This window comes from Lycorma delicatula, chromosome 6 (assembly GCF_047948215.1).
Source record: "Lycorma delicatula isolate Av1 chromosome 6, ASM4794821v1, whole genome shotgun sequence".
In the NCBI taxonomy this organism is placed as follows: domain Eukaryota; kingdom Metazoa; phylum Arthropoda; class Insecta; order Hemiptera; family Fulgoridae; genus Lycorma; species Lycorma delicatula.
In genome coordinates, this window is record NC_134460.1 from 157,032,377 (window position 1) to 157,057,006 (window position 24,630).

Below are 24,630 nucleotides of genomic sequence, written 5' to 3' on the forward strand. Positions count from 1 at the left end.
TTTTATAGTTTTGGCGTAAAATAACTTTGTTAAATTGTCGATAAACAAATAAAACTTATCGGTAAATCGATAGAGAATTTAATTTTGAGAAAATTGATGTAAATTACCTTCCAACAACATCCCAGAACAGCAATCTAGTTGTACTTTCATTTGAAACAATTACAGAATAATTACGCTAATAAGTATTTGTCTGCCTGCAGTATTATGATGTTATTTCTTAATAATTAGTGTATTAATTCCCCATTTGGAGCGCTGTAATGCGTACAATATTAATAGTCAGAAATTTTTCAGAAAGCAAAGCTCTATATACAAAATTTTTTAACACTGTTGTGATTATGATTCAGAATCCTGTTTCAGTGTGCTTATTTGTTGTGGAGAAATTAAATTTTATATAAAATTTTATTTAATTTGTGAAGTGTACATTTGTATTTTATGAGCATTAAGTAGTTCATTTGCACCGATTTTAAAAGCGATTGCTAAAAATTAGTAAGCGATTTGTTCTGTACGACAGAAAAATGCTGTTTAAGTTTACAAATCAGGAATATGCCGACATTCAATTTACCTGTATAACGGCAATGCTGTAAGAGCGTACGATATACGAAAATATCTGGGACGAAATACGACATATATCAAATATATCCGATGAGTAAACTTGTATAACGCGATCGAAACATTCCTAACCGGCAAGTACGAGTATTTACAGATACTCACCGGTACCTAAGAGAAAGCGGAACATTTAATGTAACATCCGAACGGGAAACAAAAAGTGAATGAGCAGATTTTACGTATGTAAATCGAAATCCAACTAAAAGTAATCGTAGAATATCTACACGTTTAGATTCCACACAGCAGTATATGGCGGATATTACACAATGAAAGTCTCTATCCACATAATTTTCAACCAGTTTTATGCCTTGATGAAGGCGATTACAATCCACGGCTGAATTATTGTCAATGATTAATAGAAAACATTGTGCTTCTATCGCTGATATTATTTGCAGATGATGAAACACTTACGCAAGATGGGATAAACAATACATGAAACAAACGATTTTTGAAACGTGACAATCCTCTTGAAACCATTGAAACTAATTTACAGCACCGTTATTCATTAAATGTCCGTGTGCGATAACAGATAATATTCTTAACCCATAAGTTTTATATTTTTATTGACAATTTTACAACGTTAATTTACACCAAATCTAAAAAACTGTTTTTCAACTCAATTTTTTTACTACAACCTATTTCATAGAAAATAATGGTGATACAGTTCTGGGACCCATTTTTTTAATTTTTCAGGTCAAAAACCATAAGAAACAACTATGTCCCCTAAATTTACCTTCCTAGAATTTTAGTAGGTAATAGTTTCAGCGGAGGAGCAGAAATCGGGGTGAAATCTATCACTACCCTTAACTCGCTAACGATGCGTTTTCGAATCTATGCATACATAAACGTTTTTCATTATATTAATGAGAAAATACGCCTATGATGTTTATATACGTATATATATTTATAAGATTTAATTTTACACAAAATTTATTTATAAATTTTATTTATAAAAAAAATAATATGTACATATTAAACAAAATCACATTCATTTTTTTACAAAATGAAATGAAGTAAGAATTACCGTAAGACTTTTTTAAATTAATTCTTTTCGTTTACACATCACAAGGAATTATTCAGGAAATAAAAATCTTAAATTATATATATATAAGATATAAATTATATCTTAAATTAGTTACAAAAATCTTAGCTGATATTAAGGATTTAAAGTTTAATTTTATTGGTCAGAATAATTTTTGGTGCTCTTCATTCTTTTAAAGAAGTCTAATTCTTTCACAGAAACTCTTCTATTCATTAGACTTGAAATTTTTGTTGAGACTAATAAATCTGACCCCTGGGGATCAGAAATCTTAGAAAATGATAATTATAAAATGTGAAAATTTTATACAATATAAAATTTTAATCGACGCTACGAAAGTGTTGTACAAAAATATTCGTATTAAACAATGATCTTTTTTATAAAATAAAATCATATTGCCTGCGGATCTGCCGTTTCGTACAATATATACACTCGTAACAATACCAACAATAATACCCATTGCACTAAAAAATAGAAAGAGCTCTAGAAAACTGTAGTCGCTTTATTTCATTAAAAAAATTCAGAAGTACTTACGCGGATCAAATTTTGCGTAATTTAAACGTTTTTATCGTTTTATTTTTGTTTTCAACAGCATTTCGTTTTTTACTTCCTTGTACGAAGCAAAGCAAGTATTGTGATCGCGAAAAATTTCGGTTACCAGATTTCAACAGAAATACCCATTTTGACTATCACTGAACCATTTTGACTAGTTTCAGCGTGACGTCTGTACGTACGTATGCACCTCGCATAACTCAAAAATAATTAGCTGTAGAATGTTGAAATTTCTGATAGGACTGTTGCAACGTCTAGTTGTGCACCTCCCATTTTGATTGCAATCGACTGAACCAAAAGTGTCCAAAATGCAAAAAATAAGGATTTTTTATTAACTGCAGTAATAAGCCCTCCTTGACAGCTTTTCAACGATATCTCATATGTGGTAGTTATTTTCATTGGTTCCAGAGTTATAGCAAAATAAAATTTTAATTAATGAAATATTTGGATTTTCAAGAGGAAGGTAAATTGATTTAAATCAGAATTCATCTTCTTTTTTTAATTTAAATATATTTTTTATGAATAGTTATTAACCTATCATTGTACAAAGTTTAATAAGAAAAAAAAAATATAAGAAGTTTTTATGAAATAAGATTTTATGTACTTAACATTTTAAAAAAATGTGAAAATGTACCATAATTTAATAGGCGTACAAGAAAGTCATGTGTTGTCCACATTACATTTTTTGTGGATTTCAAATTTTTTTTTAAATTATACTTAGTGTGCATCATTTAAACTATGTATGTAGTAATCTACAAATCAGTTATACAAGTTAAAAGATTTACTTTTATACACGTTTTTTTATAAAGATTTCGTTTGAATCACGGAATAGTTTCCCTCGCTCTGGTCCACAGACAATTTAAAAAATTTTCATCATTAAAACGTCGCACTCTTGACAACGCGAAATAAAGGAAAAGGATTCAAGTGTAAATAAAGTTCTCAAAGGAGACACGATTAAAAAAATTAAAACTGTTTTTAGCGAGATACTTCTTGTGTTTAAAAAATAATTTGGTTAAAGAGTAACATAAAGCGAAGTAGAAATCAGAAAAGATCTTATTTCTTACTAAATATCTTTGTAGTGCAAATAAATGAATCAAACAAAAAATGAATTAAAAAAAAATTTCTGAAACATTCTTTACAAAAGGTTTCAAACAACAAAAATTGTAAAAATCGGCCTGGTAGAAATATAGAAATAAGCGTTCCATTAATACAAATCTTGGCATTTTATACAATCAAATCTGTCCTTTCGTACTTTTATTTTTTGATGAAATTTAATTAAATTGAAAAACAAATAATGCAGTAGTCTCTAGGACGATAAATTTTTATTCCTCACTAAAAAAAAAGGCGAGCCGTAAGCCCGCCGTGAAAATGTTAAAAGATTTATCTTTCATTACATATGACTTTGTTAAACGTTTTTGCCAATTGAAATTAAATAACCTTCATGAATTTAGCGTAGTAACAACAACAAAAACTTTTACAACGAAAAGCTTCAAAATCCTGATGAACATTTTTAGTTGTGTCATGAGTTGTAATTTTTTAACATAGCTTTAACCCCAGTGTTTTCCTCCTACCTATTTTCACTACTATAACAACTTCCGTTCCCTGACGGAATAGAATTACAGAATAGAAAATAGAATTTTGGCTCCCTTAAGCCACTTGCTAAATTGGATTACTGAAAAATGGAGAAATATTTGTCAATCTGTTTTTAAAGAGGAGTCTAAATACCAATGACTCTAACACTTTCGGTTATCGAAACCAGCTGGTCAGGGCTCGCTTTGCTCACCCAACCATTAACCCAGGCGATTAGTAGTACACAATACAATTTATTACGCAGTTGTTATTTCAGTTTTTTTCTAGCTAGATCAACAAACAAACCACCGCACCGTGCGTTTTTATTGGAGAGATATAGATTTTTCATAAAAAAATTTGTCCCCCTTTCACTCCTTAACAGATGAGGTTTTCCATATTCTTCCACAGTGGATGCCTACGTTATAAAAACAATGTACTCTCCAAAATTCAATGTAATTCCAAAATTACCTAGGTTAAGCAGTTTGAGGTGTGCGCTGATGAGTCACACTTTTTATTATTACTAAATATTTCTCATTTACATTTGTCATTACTGAATAATTTTATTCAGATGAAAATAAAATGAATGAATACATCCCAAAAATTTATCGAAAATTTTAGGAATCTATTCTTTATCTAAAAGTTATTCGAAAAAACTCTTAAGAAATTTTCAAAACTACTGACTACAAACCGAAAATTTCCCCGCTTATTACAAAATTTATATCTGCATAAAGGGCCTACTGACTTTTAACCCTTTATATATTTTTCCACGTTCATTTGCTAAGAATTATTTCAACACCTCTTTATTAAGAATCCTAAACTCCATATAAATATTCAGCAAATTTTAATGTTATAAAAAAAAATACTTTTAGGGATAAGAACGCTTTTTTTACAAGCAAAAAAAAAATGTTGTGTTTATCTAAAATACATAATTAAAATAAATTAATGTATGTCGTAAAATCTGGTTACTTTAAATGTACTAAAAATCGGTTAAGTAAAGTTAAGAACATTCGCTTAACTATCTTAAACTAAGTTTAAAAGTAGGAAAGCAAGAACTGTGAATATTTCATTAAAATTTTCAGGAAATACCTTTAACTAAACGGGGAAATAAAATTATAACTCTGATAATTCCAGATAAATCGAAAGAAAGTTTTTAAAATGTTTAATGAATAAGTACATCGTCAACATAAAAGTAATAGAACAAGACCGGACTATACAATAAGACATATATGATAGGATTCCCGCCGAATTTAAGATTGGTTTTTCGTGACTTTTCTTTACCAATTTTGTAAAAATGATAACATTTTGTTAAATGATAACAATTACATCTGAAACAAAAAAATAATAATTTTAATAGTCAAACAAAAATTTATGATTTTATTATTAATCTATGTGCTTATTATCCAATAAAATCTAATATTCGTATAATAAGTAAAAACTGTTAGTTAATATGACGATGCTAACAAAACTGTACATTACCGCTATTTAAATTATACTGAACATGATATATTAATCAGCTGGAAAGTCTTGAAAGTGGCATAATTTTAAAATAAGTACAATACTTGAATGACAACTCATGCATCTGAAACATAAATAAACATATTTTTAAATACTCAAACAATAATCAATTATAATATTAATTAACTACATAGATGTTTTCCAATAAAATCTTATAATTATAAATCAACATGTATAAACCGACAAAAAATATCGCACTAAGTTACTGAGAAAAATGTTTACTACCATTATGGAATTAATACTCAACATCATGTATTAGTCACACCGAACAGCTCTTTGAAATAGGATGAATAGTAACATTCTTTTTAACAAAGCACACTTTTTTAGGCACTTCAACTAAACACACACAGAACATGCGCAATACATTTGTAAAAACCAAACAACACCACAACTCACTCTTCTAAAGCTAACCGAACAACAAAACCAAGGCACGACTTAAAACTAAAACATAACCGAATGAATTAAATGCATATAAAACCTGAAAAAACACACATGTATAAAAATATATAAATAAAAAATTAACACAACCTACAGAGGGACTTACCTGGACGAACACGATATTTTTCTTAAAATACCATGCATATATTTATTATCCGAATATTCACATATTTACAAAATAAATATTAACAAGTTTGTTGATGAAACAGTAAAATAATTAGTTTAACATACTGGAAAAAGGACCATCTGCTACAAAATAAATATTTCTCCTTCCAGTCGTTAGCATTACATTAACACAGATAAATATTTAAGTAAAGTTAACGCTGTTCAAATGATCCACAGTTTTTAACCTTTGAAGTAAATTACCTGTAACAATAGAACAAAAGAATTATGTTAAAAAAATATTTTTTGTAATTTTTTTAATAGTTTAATAAAAAGAACACATCTGCAGCACCATTCAAAACATAATGGTATAACCCATTACTACAAATTATAATCACGAGAAAAAATACAAAACCCTATTTATTAATCAAATGAAAAGAAAATTACTATTTGTCAAAAATAAAAATTTTATATCTATTAAATATATAAGCAACAATTATGCTGTATTGTTCAAATTCTACAAATGCAGAATACACTTAAAAATATACTATCTAATAGAACTGCAGATTTAAATCGTGCACTGATAAAATGAGCTACTTCTGACAGTACTTATCCGCCATAATAGTATTTACTATAGGTTTTTTTTGTTATTTAATTGGTTTGACGCTATTCTACATTCCTTTATGTGTTTTTAAATTTTTTCAAATTCATTTAACATAGGGCTATTATCCAATAAAATCTATCTAGTAATCATACAACTATAAACTGTTAGAAAACCAGACGATGCTGACAAAACTGTATGTTACGACTATGTAATTAATAATGTATATGATACATTACCGATAGTCCAAAAGTTTTGAAAGTGAGATAATTGTACAAAGTAGATAGTATAAATGATAACTCATACATCTGAAAAAAAAAAATTTTGTTTCATTTTCCAGTTTTCAATTATTCATGTCGTTTTACAAGGGTTGTTTAAATAAGTAAAGACAAAAATTGCTCTGCAGCTAAAATGTGAATTTTTCCCCTTTTAAGCATCTCTGAATCAGCTTATTTATGCCTGCATGAAGAAATTTTTGTTTTGATGTCAGAGCCAATTTTTCCTTGACATTGTCATTGTGATTAAACTTTTTATGACTGCCTCCTTAAGTGGACTAAACAAGTGGAAATCAGGTGGAGCCAAATGAGAGCTGTGTGGTGGGGTATCAAAAAGAAATGGGTCTTTTACATTCCAAAGGAATGTCAACGAGATTTTTCCTGCTGGTGATTGGGTTCAAAATTTTTCTTGAGTTTATAAATGTAGTTAAATCTGTTAGTATCAAATAGAGATATATGAATCAGAAAGAAATTCTTCAAAATATTTGTATGAATCGTAGCACTGTATACAGTGAAACATGAAACAATAAAGAAAAAATAGAAACCTTTGAAATATGATGTTACACAATGTTTCAAATTTTAAATGAAGAGGACTTAAAATTAATAGGAAAGGAAAGAAAGAATGTTCAATAAATAAAAGATAAATTAAAATTAAAATTGTGGAGTAAGATAAAAGTGCAATATTTGAAAGAGATATCAGAAAATGTAGAATGCAGTAAACATAATAAGGTTAAAAAATTAGCACACAACAGAAAGGTTTTAAGAATAGAGCAACCCAGCCAAACAACAGATGAAAGAAAAAGTTTGTAACTTATTTTTTGTACTTTGAATTGTATTAATTATGTAATAAAATCAATATATTTTTAAATTCTAACGTATTACTTTTTTTAACATATTTTCAAAATACACGTGTCTCTTTTGGTTTGAACCAACTATTTTTATTTACAAGGCATTTATTAAAACATTAATATATGTTCAACTTTTGCAGTGCAAAGTAAACGGGGCTGTAATTTATTGATAGATGTGAGGAATATGTAAAATTACCTGGTTATTTTTGCTAAAAACAATAGTCACTCTTTAAAAAAATAATAATATACATCTCTATCAAATCTAAAGCAATCTGAGCACAGAAACTAACTACAATTTTTATTAGATTATAGATTCATTTAAAAGGTCTTCCCGCTAACTTTTATAAAATAGAATTAAAAGCAATAATTTCTTTTACAGAAAAAATATTACTTTGTCAAATGATAATTAATAAAATAATTTAAAGCTGGCAAGGAGTTGCATAACTTACTCAACTTCACCAGGAAAATTATTTGAAGTTTTGTCCAAGTGAGGTTGAACATTAAAGTATAAGTAAAGAATTATACATAAAAGTTATTCTCTTATACTCTTATACTCTCTTATACTCTTTAAGTAAAAAAACGTCAAGAATTTGACATTGAGCAAGTAAAAGAAAAAATCCAAAAACTGTTTTTTGGAATTTGAATAAGACCCAACCAACGTAATCAGAAACTATCTTAGCTACTGAAGAAGCATTTAATTATATGACAAAATTTATCTACTGTTTGAGTAAAATTTTGGGTTATGGTAGTCGCTGGGGAAAGTTACAAAAATAAAATTACAAACAGCTTGTTTTTGCCAAAAGAAAATTGGACTTTATTTTTAACAGAATGAAAATCAGAATTATATAACCATGTTCATAAAAACAAAAAAAAAAAAGCATAAATGCATTGTTACATATTACTGTTTTGTTAAGACAAATGCTTTGCACAAAATCTCCTTGTGCGATATTTATAGACTACAATCCTTAAGTAAAGTATAGGTAAACTTATTACCTTAGATATTTCTTTTACATAAACACAGTGTATAATAACAATACAGAGTATAATAATAGTATCTTATTGTTTAACAGAGGATTACCTTAATATTTAGTAGACGATTAGTGTTTTTCGTTAATGAAAAACAATATCTTGATACTCACTGGCACAGAATGTAATCTGGATTATCATAATAGAAAGTTCAACATACGATTACTGTAGAATGAAAAAACACTAATATATTGATATTCACTTACGCAGGATGTAATCTGGATTATAATACCAAAGAGTTTAATGGATGAAAAACACTAACATCTTGATATTCACTTGTACAAAATATCATCTCACAATCGCGGAGTTTATGTATGTCTACATAAGTTCCTTTAAGTTAATATTTTATCATACAATTATAGAGAAGAAACAGCACAAACATAATGTTTAAAGGATCTTTAACATACAATAAGAAGATTCATTGTTGAAGAATATGTGTAATTTACTTGTTAACTGCATGAAGTGTAAACTTTGACTAAACAATATTAGAATTGTAAGATGCACTAATGATACTTTGAATGATGGTCAGAGACTGTGATCAGAGAGAGACTGCCAGATGACACTACGAGAGAGAAAAATACACGAGAGGTTGCCAAAGAATCACCTGACTCTAGTGGGAAGCCGGCTTATATAGTGTAGGTGGAGCCGAGTGATGTTGATAGAAGCCGAGTGCATCCGAAAGGAGCTGTGTGAACTGTGAAGGCCGCTAGATCGTCAAGAGCCGAGTGCATCCGAAAGGAGCCGAGTGAATGTAAATGTTTACGTTTTGTTCTCTTTTTTTTCCTTTTTTTTTTAAACATTAAAACATGAAATAATACAGAGTTAAATCTTAATAGATAAACAATACAAAACTCATAAATAAAAATCAACTGAGCATATATTTATATGTATGTTGAATGGAATGCATAAATTTCTTATATATAATTGAAATATTCATTACATCGAAATACTGTTAAATTTTAGATGAAAATAAGTCAAATACCAAACCAGTTGAATTAAAACTGCTTTACGCATTGGCGTAAACAGTAGTTATGAGATTTGTATCTCCCTTTCCCCTTGATAATTGTGACAAAAATTAAACAACATCAATATCTTATACAAAATTACTAACAAATTTCATCCAAATTGGTCTATTCAGTCTAGAGATAACAGGGAGGTAAAACAAAGCAGGGCAACATACATACATAATTATTTTTGTACACATCCCTTTCAGAATTTTTCAACACTAAAACTGTGTTTTTTGGTTGTGCAACATCAAGACGAACGAAAAATATGCAAAATGTGATCCAATTAAACTTTTTCCATATTCGTCGTTATATATAGCTGTAAAAGTAAAACAATAATTATATCCAACTCTAATATGTTTATAAATATGTAGCAAAATAATTTTCATTAATGCCTTCTCAACTGTTATTTATCTTAAAATTATTTTATTTGTTTACAATCTTTACATATTTAATTTAACTTTATTTTAGGTACTTAAAACTTTTAACTTTTATTTTAACAACTTTTAAATTTGTAATTTAAATAGTTTTATTTCTTATTTATAATTAATTGCGGTTTTCTGATGTTGCTCTGACAAAGTTTATGTTACAATTTTCCATCTTGATCTATCCAGGCAAATGATGAGGCAGTACATTTTTTATCCATAGAGTAGTACACCTACCCAGTTCTGACATTCTCTACATAAATGTATTATATTATGCTCAGTTAAATTAAAAAAATTATTTATTTATTATGAAACACGCAAATTTTTACAAGTGCTTTAAAATTATTTGTATCAGTATATCAAACATTGGTCAACCCAATTGTGGTTAAATGAAATATTTGTTGTTGTATCTAAAAGTATTTTATTAAATCTCATTATGGGTTCTACTAACTTATCATTTTTTAAGGTCCTTGTAATTTATTAATAATCTAACTCGAGTCTTCAATTGACAATAAAATTGTTTTAACAATCTTTATTATTGACTTATTTAATGGTTCTATGTCAATTGCAAAGGTTAATGCATTAATTATTACTGAAATAACTATGACGTTGATTTTCACTGTCTTAGCCTACTTCTCGAGTATTATGTCAGCATGAGTGCAGTAAATTTATGCGCTGACTTATAGCCATAATAACGCATTGTACAATAATAGATAAGTTAGTAATTAGTTGATAACAGATAGTAATTAATAATTAATAACAATAGTTATTAGTTGATAATAAATTTTACCTTAATTTTTTTAAATATTTTCCTTATAATTTTAGATCATTAGTAACAGACTTTATAGTTACTTTACTTTATTTATTTATAATCATTAGTTATAGATGCAAGAATGTTTAAAAGATATATTCCCTGATTTAATAATTTTATTAGGCTTACGTGAAATATTTGGAAAGTTAATTTATCAGAAGGTAATGTATGTTTAAAACAAGATAAATCTTAAGAAATTAAATTTCCTTATGCTTGGCTTTGTGATAACTGTATATGCCCTAAATGTTTTCACGAATTACTAAATTCTAGAACAATATATATACGCCATTTTGATTTTGATGCTGTACCAACAAAAACATCAGTAAGTATTACATTTCATTTTATTTTATATTTCTTATAAAATGGTCTCCATGGCGCGAGTGACAGCGTATTTGCCTTTTATCTGGTGGATCCAGGTTCGAATCCTGATCAGGCATGTTATTTTCACACACTACCAAAATTTTCATTCATCTCATCCTCTGAAGCAATACCTAACAGTGGTCCTGGAGGTTAAAAAAAGATTATTTGAAAACATGATGATTTAAAAAATCTTGTTTTACTAAGTAACATATTTTTTTTGTAAATTAAGAATAAATCTCCCCACCATTTGTAGTTTGTCACATTTTTAATGTACTATATTAAAAAAATACTATAACTTTTAAAAGAGATTTAATACAAATTTGTTAAAATTTTCATCCCTTTTTTTTAAATAACCCATTTAATAAAAAAATCATTTTTTTTTAATAACCTGTTTCAAAAAGTGAGTTCTTTCTATTTTGATCATGTCTCTTTAAAAATTACATAATTTCTGAAAAAAGAAAACATTTCTTGACACTTACAGGAAAAGATCCAACAAATTTACTACATTCTATGTACTCATTTATCAGTTTTATAACTTACCTCCAAACAGGTGTATCTAAAATTACCTACAAGAATATGTATTATCCGAAACTCTATCTTGAGATCTATTTAAGGGGCAATTTTTATTTCTGGCTTCTCTACTTTTTTAAAAAACACTATCAAAAATTATACTCAATTAAAAAACATCTAAGGAAAAACTGAATGGAAAATATAATTGTAGTTCATTATATCTTAAGTTGTAGCTTATTATTAATTAATATTATAAATTATTAGTTATAGTTTAGCTTTTAAATTATTTTGTTAAGGTCATACCAATTGTTAATTTTATTGATCCTAACAACAGAAGAGCTGTTAGTCCTTTTCAACAGTTATTCCTTAGTGTGGGCTCTCCACAATAGTCCATACATTGTGATTCAATGTGGCTACTTCCTTGTAAGGTTTTGGAGATTCCAGGCATTATGTTTCATGGCTTCTACCTGGAAAAGGATGCATTATGAGTACAAAAGAAATCACACACGTCATATTTTAATTTTACTTTCAAAAAATAACAAAAACTATTTTCAAGTAAACCTATTGCTATTAAGATAATGATTACTATTATATTTTCTGCTAACATCACTATAGTTTTTACATTGTGTACTGCTTACCTTTCTTAGCTTCATTCTTTTATCACTTGTTCAATGCAACATATATTGGACAACATGAAGAAACTTAAAATTATATTTTAACAAACACATGAGATCTTTTAAAAATCAAGTTCCTTGAGCACGCAGATTCAAAAGCACACCCTTTGGTTCCAGAATAGTTGCCATGATTTTCCTTCACGCTGGGTTATTTGAATTTTTTCCGTTTAGGGTGAACCGGAATGATAGCTACATCGATTGTTTTGTCTCAGCAATAATGTGCAAAATCCACACTTCGTCACCACTGACTATATGGTGGAAAAAAATTGTCTGTCTTGTTTAATTTTCTTAAATTTATCTAAATATGTATTTACTATATTTTATTTTTACGACAATTGATAACAAAAAGAGAGTAAGATCAAACCAGCAAAATTACAAATCACTCCAAAAAAAAAATAAATAAAAACAGATGGGTACAAGATAATTTTTTTTTAAAGGATAATTTTGAAGGATAAGCCAACAGGATAATTATCAAAATGGTATAAATGGAACACTTTCCCTTACATCTTGCTACAGTAGGTGCAAAGAATCTATTTTGCTGTAAAGTTTCAAGATATCCTTATTATAAAATTGACGGTCTTACAAAATGTAGCCTTCGACACAACAATGGATGTATATACAATAAAAGGAAAAAAGATATGAATCAGGCTACTTGAAATTTTGTTAGTGACTTTCTATAAAGTTGTCTAAAAAGTACTGAGCCTTTGGAGGCCAAAATTAAGAATATTTATTGTTATAGGAAAATAACATTATGAGACCATTTATGCACCATTTTTTTTTATGAAACTGTTTTTCCACTATTTTTCCAGCAATACCATAATCCTGTCACTGGACGATCATAACATAAATGTCTAAGTGGACTGTTTAGGTGTGGTAATTAATCACTGGATGCGTGAATCAACTATTATTTAATTTACAAACAATACACTATTAAATAAAACATACTACAAAGACAACACAAAACTAATTATAGGTATGCGCATTACAACTTTGATATGACCCGTTGAAGGGAAAGGCGACGTCCATCAGATCCATACACTTCGACCTTCTCTTGCCGAGTGTTGAACTCGCCAGCCGCTCGCAATAGAGCGCACTGAACTCAGACAGGCAGAACATCAACCAGTCACTATAGGACTTCTATGGTTTCTGGTCAAAAAATTGTGACATGTGGTTTTCTCAGGCCTCTTTGGAAACTAACTTAACACCATTCAGGAGGTTCTGCAGAAACCGAAACAAATAATAGTATGACAATGCCGGGATCTGGCATTGTGAGACTATTATGCATTCATCATATAGCCTGGACCAGGCTATATGATGAATGCATTAAGACCTCTCAGTCGAGTTCTCTCAATTCCTGACAAATTGTTAAAGATGTCTGCAATTGTTAAAGATGTCAAATCACATCAAATGCACAGCATATCCATTTTGGTCATCAGTGTGGACTTTGCCACAGATCAAAGAGTTTCTCCTCGCTTTGACCATGATGATTTTTGCACATTGTTGTCATAGGTTATCCACTTTTCATCACTTGTGATCAACTACTTCAGAAATGGCCTGATTTCATTAATTTCAGTAGAGATTCACAGATTGAAATTCAATCAAGTAAATTTTTTTGAGTCAGATCATTTGGCACCCAAAAATTGAGCTTCTTTTTATAGCCAATTCTCCAAATGGCTTAACACTGTTTGGTGATTGATGTTTAAGTCATTGGCAATCTCATGACTGCTTACATGACAGTTTTTCTCAACTTTTAGCAGAATAACATTCACTTTTTCTGTGACTGGTCGTCCACTGCGAGGAGCATCTTGGACATCAAAATTTGCAGAACAAAAGCAATTGGCCATCTTTTGGCCAAAAGCAGAACCATCTTTTGGCTATATGAAGAATAACAGATATTATTCTCTATTCAAAGAATAACACACTTTTAACAAACAGTAACTTTTTTATGAAGACATAGTACATTACAGCAAAAAAGAAAGATTACTAAAATGTTAAACCAGTGTACAACAATTATTTGCCTTATCATTAGTGACATCCAGTTTACTAAACAAAACCATTAATTTTAAATGGAGAGATATCTAGAATGAATGGATCTGATAAAACAGAAAAAAGTAGTTTATGAAGTTAATAACAAACAAACTTGTTTTTAGCTAATTATATAATTATTAATGTCACTGGTTTGTTATTTCAGCAATGTATTTAGAGTTGAAGCTAAACCTGATACAACAAATGTTGCATATAAGGAGGATACCTCTACCACTTCATACTGACTTGACATATCATTACAATCCTGGGGTAGGTTCATTTTTCATTTATTAATAATTTTTGTATAGACACTAGGTTTGAGGGTAATATTATCATAGCTATAAAAATGTTAATTATTTATAAAATGCACACAACTTTTTAAGAATTTAATCATAATCTAATCATTGAAATATTTCCAAGTAAGCTGAGTAAAAATTAAGAATTAGGCCAGTAACATTAGTCATAAAACAGGTCATTTAAAAAAAAAAAAAACCGTACACTGTAATTTGGCATGATGATGTAACAAATTAAAATTAATGTTTCTACCAAAAATATAACATTTCTTTCTTTTTCTGTTTAGCCTTTGTAAACACCGTAAGGTATTAATAGAGGTAATACCGTAAGGACACCGTAGGACGTAAGGACACATTTGACGGTAGACACCGTTAGGTATCAGAGAGAGGTATGAATGTAAATGAAGTGTAGTCTTCTTCATTTTCAGATTGACCATTCCTGAGATGTGTGGTTAATTTAAAACCAACCACTAAGGAACACCGGAAACCACCAAAAAATAACACCAATCAGATTTTGGAAGGGAAGAATGGGGGGAAAATTGAAAAGAATGATCCAAGTGACAGTATCAAGTTTGCACTAGTAGCGTAGCATGGCATTGTATGCTTCTCAGCTCTTGAGTGCTTGCAAATAAGAGACCACAGGGCTTCAAATTGTTGCAGTGATTGGTATCTCTGGTTTTAATCATTGATAATTGATGACTTTTTAAAAGTGAGGTAGCATGTTGAGATAAACAGGAAAAGCATAAAAAACACAAATTACAACATTCTCTTCAAGAAATAAGTCATTTTGACAATATGCACGTGTAATATTTGCAGTCACTATGTTACAAACCAGCTGTAAACTCTGTAAAGTGTACAGATGTGTTGTTTTTTATACTATTAATATTTAGACCGATTAACAGATATGTTTGAACATACATTATTGTTTATAAAGCAATGAAATATGCATTAATAAATATTACATTTGAATTGCAGCATGTATTGCATGTACTCCTTTGTTTGTATGATGTAATCCAATGTTTTAATTTTTATATTTAATAAAAGGTTGGTAGGCTAGAAAATTTAAAAAGGGAAATGGGTAGGACAAATGTGGATATAGTAGGAATTAGTGAGGTTCAATGGGAAGAGGAAGGCGACTTTTGTTCAGGTTTTTAGAGTAATTAACTCAGCGTCAAATAATGGGCAGGCAGGAGTAGGTTTCGTGATGAACAAGAAGATAGGGAGGAGAGTGGAGTATTTCAAAACGCATAGCGATAGAATCATTGTAATAAGGATAAAATCAAAACCTAAACCGACAACGATTGTTAACGTCTATATGCCTACAAGCGCCCATGATGATGATGATGAGGTAGAGTGTGTATACGAAGAGATTGATGAAGCAATCAAACACGTAAAAGGAGATGAAAATTTAATAATAGTTGGAGATTGGAATGCAAGCATTGGAAAAGGCAAGGAAGGAAATATAGTGGGTGAATACGGGCTGGGCAAAAGGAATGAAAGAGGGGACCGACTTATAGAATTTTGCACGAAGTATAATTTAGTAATTGCCAACACCCAATTTAAAAATCATAATAGAAGAATATACACTTGGAAAAAGCCAGGCGATACTGGAAGGTATCAGATAGATTATATCATGGTTAAGCAAAGATTTAGAAATCAACTCGTTGACTGCAAAACTTACCCTGGAGCAGACATTGATAGCGACCATAATTTGGTGATAATGAAATGTAGATTGGGGTTTAAAAACTTGAAGAAAAGGTGTCAGATGAATCGGTGGAATTTAGAGAAGCTTGAGGAAGAGGAGGTAAAGAAGATTTTTGAGGAGGACATCGCAAGAGGTCTGAGTAAAAAAGATAAGGTAGAAAATGTAGAAGAAGAATGGGAGAATGTTAAAAAGGAAATTCTTAAATCAGCAGAAGCAAACTTAGGCGGAATAAAGAGAACCGGTAGAAAACCTTGGGTTTCAGACGATATATTGCAGCTGATGGATGAACGTAGAAAATATAAGAATGCTAGTGATGAAGAAAGTAAAAGGAACTATCGGAAATTAAGAAATGCTATAAACAGGAAGTGCAAACTGGTGAAAGAAGAGTAGATTAAAGAAAAGTGTTCAGAAGTGGAAAGAGAAATGAACATTGGTAAAATAGACGGAGCATACAGGAAAGTTAAGGAAAATTTTGGGGTACATAAATTAAAATCTAATAATGTGTTAAACAAAGATGGTACACCAATATATAATACGAAAGGTAAAGTCGATAGATGGGTGGAATATATTGAAGAGTTATACGGAGGAAATGAATTAGAAAATGGTGTTATAGAGGAAGAAGAGGAAGTTGAGGAGGATGAAATGGGAGAAACAATACTGAGATCTGAATTTAAGAGACCATTAAAAGATTTAAATGACAGAAAGGCTCCTGGAATAGACGGAATACCTGTAGAATTACTGCGCAGGGCAGGTGAGGAAGCGATTGATAGATTATACAAACTGGTGTGTAATATTTATGAAAAAGGGGAATTTCCATCAGACTTCAAAAAAAGTATTATAGTCATGATACCAAAGAAAGCAGTGGCAGATAAATGTGAAGAATAAAGAACAATTAGTTTAAATAGTCATGCATCAAAAATCGTAACTAGAATTCTATACAGAAGAATTGAGAGGAGAGTGGAGGAAGTGTTAAGAGAAGACCAATTTGGTTTCAGGAAAAGTATAGGGACAAGGGAAGCAATTTTAGGCCTCAGATTAATAGTAGAAGGAAGATTAAAGAAAAACAAACCAACATACTTGGCGTTTATAGACCTAGAAAAGGCATTCGATAACGTAGACTGGAATAAAATGTTCAGCATTTTAAAAAAATTAGGGTTCAAATACAGAGATAGAAGAACAATTGCTAACATGTACAGGAACCAAACAGCAACAGTAATAATTGAAGAACATAAGAAAGAAGCCGTAATAAGAAAGGGAGTCCGACAAGGATGTTCCCTATCTCCGTTACTTTTTAATCTTTACATGGAACTAGCAGTTAATGATGTTAAAGAACAATTTACATTCGGAGTAACAGTACAAGGTGAAAAGATAAAGAAGATGCTACGATTTGCTGATGATATAGTAATTCTAGCCGAGAGTAAAAAGGATTTAGAAGAAACAATGAACGGCATAGATGAAGTCCTACGCAAGAACTATCACATGAAAATAAACAAGAACAAAACAAAAGTAATGAAATGTAGTAGAAATAACAAAGATGGACCGCTGAATGTGAAAATAGGAGGAGAAAAGATTATGGAGGTAGAAGAATTTTGTTATTTGGGAAGTAAAATTACTAAAGATGGACGAAGCAGGAGCGATATAAAATGCCGAATAGTACAAGCTAAACAAGCCTTCAGTAAGAAATATAATTTGTTTACATCAAAAATTAATTTAAATGTCAGGAAAAGATTTTTGAAAGTGTATGTTTGGAGTGTCGCTTTATATGGAAGTGAAACTTGGACAATCGGAGTATCTGAGAAGAAAAGATTAGAAGCTTTTGAAATGTGGTGCTATAGGAGAATGTTAAAAATCAGATGGGTGGATAAAGTGACAAATGAAGAGGAATTGCGGCAAATAGATGAAGAAAGAAGCATTTGGAAAAATATAGTTAAAAGAAGAGATAGACTGATAGGGCACATACTAAGGCACCCTTAGTATGTGATACTAAGTATGTACTATAGTATGTGATACTAAGGCATCCTTAGTCGCTTTAATATTGGAAGGACAGGTAGAAGGGAAAAATTGTGTAGGCAGGCCACGTTTGGAGTATGTAAAACAAATTGTTGGGGATGTAGGATGTAGAGGGTATACTGAAATGAAACGACTAGCACTAGATAGGGAATCTTGGAGAGAAAAAAAAAAAAAAAATTTAATAAAAAAAGGATGATTGTAAAGAATGTGTCAACACCGTAAGCAATATGAAATGAAAATATCGTTACAACTGGTTGAAGATTTTGTTTTTTTTATTTTTCAATATGTATTACAATGAAATTTACTGGCCAATATAGTATTATGCTGTATTCACATGGGATGCAGTAATTATATATACAAAATAGAAAAAGAGGCTATTGAAAATAATTTTTTTTCTTTTTTTTTGCTTGATGAAATCAACACATAAGCTTGAACCTTGTGTATGATATGGAAATGAAATTTTGCAGCGTATGGAAGATGCTATGCCTGACCAAGATTCTAACCTGGGATCTCTAGATGAAAGGTTGAGACGCTACCATTCTGCCACGGAGACCGGCACATGTAGCAATAATTTGTAAAAAAAAAAAAACAATGCGTGTTTTTATTTCTTAATTACTTCACTCCTAAAAGTGGACTGTGTTGATCGACGCTAGATACCTTCTCTCTCGTCCTTGAATATTGGTGGGAACACCGCATATGCTATTAGTTCCAAAATTCTTGCCCAAATCAACTCAAAAATAATTATTACACTGAATAAAGCAATTTTTAGGAGAGAAAAAAGGTAAAAGTTTTTTTTTTCAATTTTTAAAAAACTTTTTTTTGACATAATGTAAGTAATGTTTTGAGTAATTAAATATTAAATTCAGTAATTATAACTATTATTTATTATATAAATAATCAAAACGTTAGTTGAGGTTGGTGAGTGCGGGTTAATTTTGGGTTAAAGTTTTGTTAATTTATAAAGCAATAATGTTTATTAAATTTTTTATCATTAAGGTTTTTGACAAAAAAAAAAGATTTTTCAAAAATTGAAAATAAATTTTTTTCCTGTTTTCTCACCTAAAAATTGTTTTATTCAACATAATTATTTTTGAGTTGATTTGGGCAAGAATTTTTGGGTGGCATAAAACGAAAAGGTACCTGGTACTTTTTTCTCTCCCCTCTGAAATGTTTGCAAGTTTTTCACCTAGAAATAATTAAAAATAGCATGAAATTTTGATGTTAACAATAATCAGTTTGCAGAAATAACCCAGTAACGCAATAACACACTAACATGCTGTTTTATACCAGACATTTTAAACATTCTCTATATTAACATATTAATAATATAAGCATTATTGCTTATAATTTTAGATATATTCTAACCAAACTTAACGTACGCTTGCTAACCCCAACTAATTAACAGTAATATTTTGATTATTTAAATAATAAATAATTGCAATAATTACTGAATTTATTATTTAAATACTCAAAACATCACTGTTAACAAGTCAAGGTTAGCAAACGAAGCAAGTACAGGTTAAAGTTTGGTTAGTTTATAAATATAAATTTATAAAATAAATAAACATAAATAGTTATATCGGGTTACTAGGTTATTTCTCCAACCTGGTTATTGTTAATATCAATGTTTCCTGCTACTTGAGTTATTTCCAGGCAAAAAATTTGCACTTTTAAAGATGGCTATACAAAAAAGTAACACAAATTTTTCCAAAATCAATGTCTAATGCTCCTGGTCTAAATTTTGAAATTATGTTATACATTGAATTGATAATTCGTTTTAACCAACTTTTTTTTCGTGACAGAAATGTGATTTTTTAAATATTATCCTTTTACTAAACTGAATTTTTTTGCAAACCTCAATCATGGAGGAAAATCTAAAATGTTGTAGTAATTTTAGTGTTTCAGTCTTTCATCTGGAGGTCCTGGGTTCAAAATCTGGTCAGGCATGACATTTTTCATACCCTACAGATTTCCATTCTCATAGGGCAAAATGGCCAAAGTAATGATGCCCATCTCAAAAAAAAAGAAAAGTAATTTGAAAATCAGAATGCTAAGTAAGTAAAATACTAGTAACTGAAATCACATTTAATAAACCGATTTTTATATACTGTTGAAATCAAAAAAAATCCTCAGTGTTTGAATTCACACTATTGAGTTATAAATTATTACAAAAGAATTACCTGATTACGTTAAAATAAAACAATAGTAAAAAGAATGAATATGAAAAATTATTTTTGTATGGTAAAACTGAACAGTTGATGTATTAAAAGCTTGTCAATTTCTGGATTAAGCTTAGAAAAATTATGTTGAGTTGCCTTCAATAACGAAACAGAATTACTTTGAAAAGCTTAACAATAAATAAAATAATTATGATAATCTAAAAAAACTATAGAAAAAAATTTTTTAATGCATCAGAAGGTACAAAAAGTTTTTTTACAAATAAAAAATTGTTTTCAAATTATAAAATTGTTAAGCTGATGAATAATTAAAGACGAGAAACAATCAGAGAAGAAATAAATAATGCTAACATACAACAACCAGAAGTAATAAATAAATGGAGTAATTTATATACATTATTTTATTCTTAACTGTAAACATTTCAGGAAAGGATGCTTCATTTCCCTTTAAAAACAACAAACAAAGAACAAAAAAAAAAACCGCTAATAAAACATAGACAAATATACACAAGCATTTTGGGAAAAAATTATTTTTGGGTATAAAAATTAATCTATACTGATTGCAGTATACAAAATCAAAATGGATTCACTCACAGTTACACGGAATGTTTACGACCGTTATACATAATGAAATCAACTGTTGCAAATCACGTCATATATACCAAAGAAACCTACAAAGATACTAACTACAACATGAAATTTACAAACACATACATCAATTTATGTTGTTACATATATTAATTAAACAAATAATGCAACATAGATATTATTTGATTATATTCTTAAAGGGTTTCATAATAGTTTTAATGGCAGTTGAAATTGAATTTTGAAGTTTCTGCTGAGGAATATACTGATTAATACAGAGATAATGGAAATTCCATTAATCTGACGGCAAATTGTTAACTATTTTTAATAATAATAGAGTTTCATCATGCTGTTTAAAAACTGACAATTATTTAATTTACTGACAATTGTTTAATTTTTAATTGTTGAAATCAGTTTTATTATTAATTTTTAAAGCTTAAGTTAAATTTTGGATTTTATTTTTATTTAAAATGCAGGTAAGCTTGCATGTAGTGTATGAAAAAATTGTTCACAATAAATTCAAATAACATTACGCTCCTATCATGTAAAACATAATGCTAAAGATGTGGTTAAGAATTGTATTAAACCTGAATTTTCTGCCTGCAAAGTTTGAACAACAGTACTGTATATTTGTGTTACAATATCAAAACACAGATATACAACCACTGCTGTTCGAACTGTACATATGGTCTTTATTTATAAATATCTAAAACGTATAGCTTTTTAAAAAAAAAGAAATTAATTAAGTTTAAATTTAGTTCAGTTTATCATAAAAACATTAAAATTTACATTCATTCCTCATTGTAATTAATTATATCATAAATACATTGCACTTTGAATAACAGAGTTATTGTATAACAGAGTTATTCAAAGTGAACTGAACTGTTATTCAAATGTTAATCAAAGAATTAAAAATGAGCATATCTAAATCATATTTGCAAAATATTAAAACTATAAATAACACTTAACTCATGTAAATAAGTATGCAGTTTTAACTACTCAAAAAATTAAATATTTACTTTGGTAAATATTGTAAAATAATCATGTGTATGTTAAACTTTGTTGTTCATTATAATCATACGTTAAGAGAAAAGATAATTCTTTTTACAAATAATTATTACTGCTCTTTCATTTACAAAAAATTATTAACTTACTAAATCAGTCTAGCTTTATTTATTCAGGTAAATTTGTTACACTGAATCGTGCAAGTAGAAGGTGGAGAAAGTCACTCGGCAGATTGCTTTGTGATTGCAAAAGAAATAAAGTAGAAAAATTATGAAATTTATTCAGTATTATGAGATACATATGTTATTTGATCAGATAAATGTAATTAAGACAGACGATACTATCATAGTATACATGATGCAACTATGTCCTATATTTGCGCATTAATGTTAGATTGGTCACTGATTATTTGCTGATGGACAACCAGTATGGTTTCCAACCCACCAAGGGCACTGAGGATGCCATACTAAAGGTGATGGATATAGCTTACTCTAGTTCATACAAATATGTAATAGGGATTTTTCTGGACAAATCCAGGGCATTTAATAACTTATGGTGGCCCTCTGCCTGTTTCAGATGCAAGGCGTTACACAAAATGAATTAGACGTGTTCTCAAGTTACTTCAGCCATCGGACCATTTCCCTGCACGATGGCGGCTCGGAGGTTCACAAAACCTTAACTAAATGATGCCCTCAGGGCAGTGTTCTGAGTCCCCGTTCTTTCGATCATGGAATTAGATTCCATATTGCATTTAAGGCTGCCAAGTGGTTATTCTGGCGTTGTCGCTAATGCTGACAACGTGCTGGTACTTATTGAAGGGGATTCGCATTAACGAGGTAGAGTTCCGAGCTGCTCATGCTTGGCTGTGGAGTCTCCAACATAAGATGATTTTCAGTGCAGAGAAAACCACAATTATCTTGCTTAAGGGCCGATTGGCTGCTTCCCGACGAATACAGGTTCAGATGGCTGGTCTTCCCATTCGGCACGTTACGGCTCAAAAGTACCTGGGTGTTATCCTTGATGAGATGTTTAGGTTCAAGGAACATCTACAGTATTTAGAAAAAAAAGCCGCTGATGCTTTTTATGGAATCCGTAGTCTTTCATCCCAATTGAGGGTTGAATTACTATAACATGCATATCCCTTATAAAGGTGTCAGCGAAGCTATTATGCTATGTGCTGCACCTGTCTGGGCTAACTGCTTGGCTTTTAGGTGTTATGCAGACCTTTTTCTATGGGCCCAGCGACTCCTCTTGCTGGCTGTTATAGGTGGATGGGATGTCCTGTTAATGCACCAGCGTTAACATGAATACAGAGTGAGGACTTGAAATAAATGAAAATTGCATGCATTAAAAAAGATACCTCAGTAAATGTATTAAATATTTTGAAATAAATAAATTATTTCTTTATAAAAATAGATTTTTAAATTAGAACAAATTTTATGATATAATAATGTTACATATTGTATTAGTTTAGACAACAGTTGTTTACGATTTCAAATTTGTCCAGATAGGGTGAGTATTTGAAAAATGTAAAGTTTATACAAATACCAAATAAGACACGTTTTTTTCTTTTTTTTTGTTTAACCTCCAATACCACCATTAGGTACTGCTTCAGAATATGATCTGTAGCATGTGTTAAAATGCCATGCCTGACCGGGATTCAAACCCGGGAACTCCGGATGAATCCCGGTCAGGTATGGCATTTTTACACACGCTACAAATCATTCATCTACTGTATGCTGTATTCACAGCAGTATTACTGCTGTGAATTTTTGGCCAATTTTTTAATTAATAAAGCATAAAATATAATAGTTATGTAATCTATAAAATATTTTTCTTATTTACTTGCAGATTTTTCTTTTTACTTGCAAACGTATAAAATACGTTTTCAATAAAAACTTAACCACCAAACACAGTAACAGGAAAACCTAATACCAATAGTCGACTTTCGCAGGATCAGTCGGTACAAAATTCTATAATTACATCAACAGTTAACAATAACAAAAAAAACTTAAATATTTACATAACATAAACCCTAATAATCACACAATTTGTAACAACACACCTCAGTGCCATACTGGAATGATATAAATTTAAAACGTCACACAAGACACAACTATGTTTGGAAACACTGTTGCCAACTGCTACAACCCACTATGTCTTTAATTAAAACATCATCTTCAGAAAACGATCTCTTTGTTAGTTAATCATTTCTAACTTTTGTTTAAATTTATAAATATAATATTTTTCAAGTATAATCATTTTTTTATTGTTGTTACAAATTTCCAAAATTTATAACAATAAATAAATAACAACATATAAATTTCCAAAATTTATCAGTAATATTATGTTTACATTGCAACAAATAGTCAGCCATATTAGACACACGTCTCTTTCCGACAAATTTTTTTTTAACAGATCTGTTAGTTTTACAAATACACATTTTATTACACTTAATTTTATATGTTTCCCTTA

At 29.6% G+C, this 24,630-nt stretch overlaps 1 long non-coding RNA gene across 2 annotated transcripts; it reads right to left on the reverse strand.

The window, feature by feature from the left end:
- Positions 1 to 4,868: 4,868 nt before the first annotated feature.
- On the reverse strand, positions 4,869 to 24,287 carry LOC142326402 (uncharacterized). 2 transcript variants are annotated; one of them, XR_012756778.1, is made up of 5 exons: positions 24,221 to 24,287; positions 11,985 to 12,148; positions 5,826 to 6,085; positions 5,243 to 5,345; positions 4,869 to 5,091 (listed from the first exon to the last, which is right to left on the reverse strand). It is a non-coding gene; the product is annotated as an uncharacterized LOC142326402 (long non-coding RNA). The 2 variants fall into 2 exon arrangements; XR_012756777.1 differs by lacking the exon at positions 24,221 to 24,287 and adding an exon at positions 24,001 to 24,214.
- Between the last annotated feature and the right edge of the window lie 343 nt (positions 24,288 to 24,630).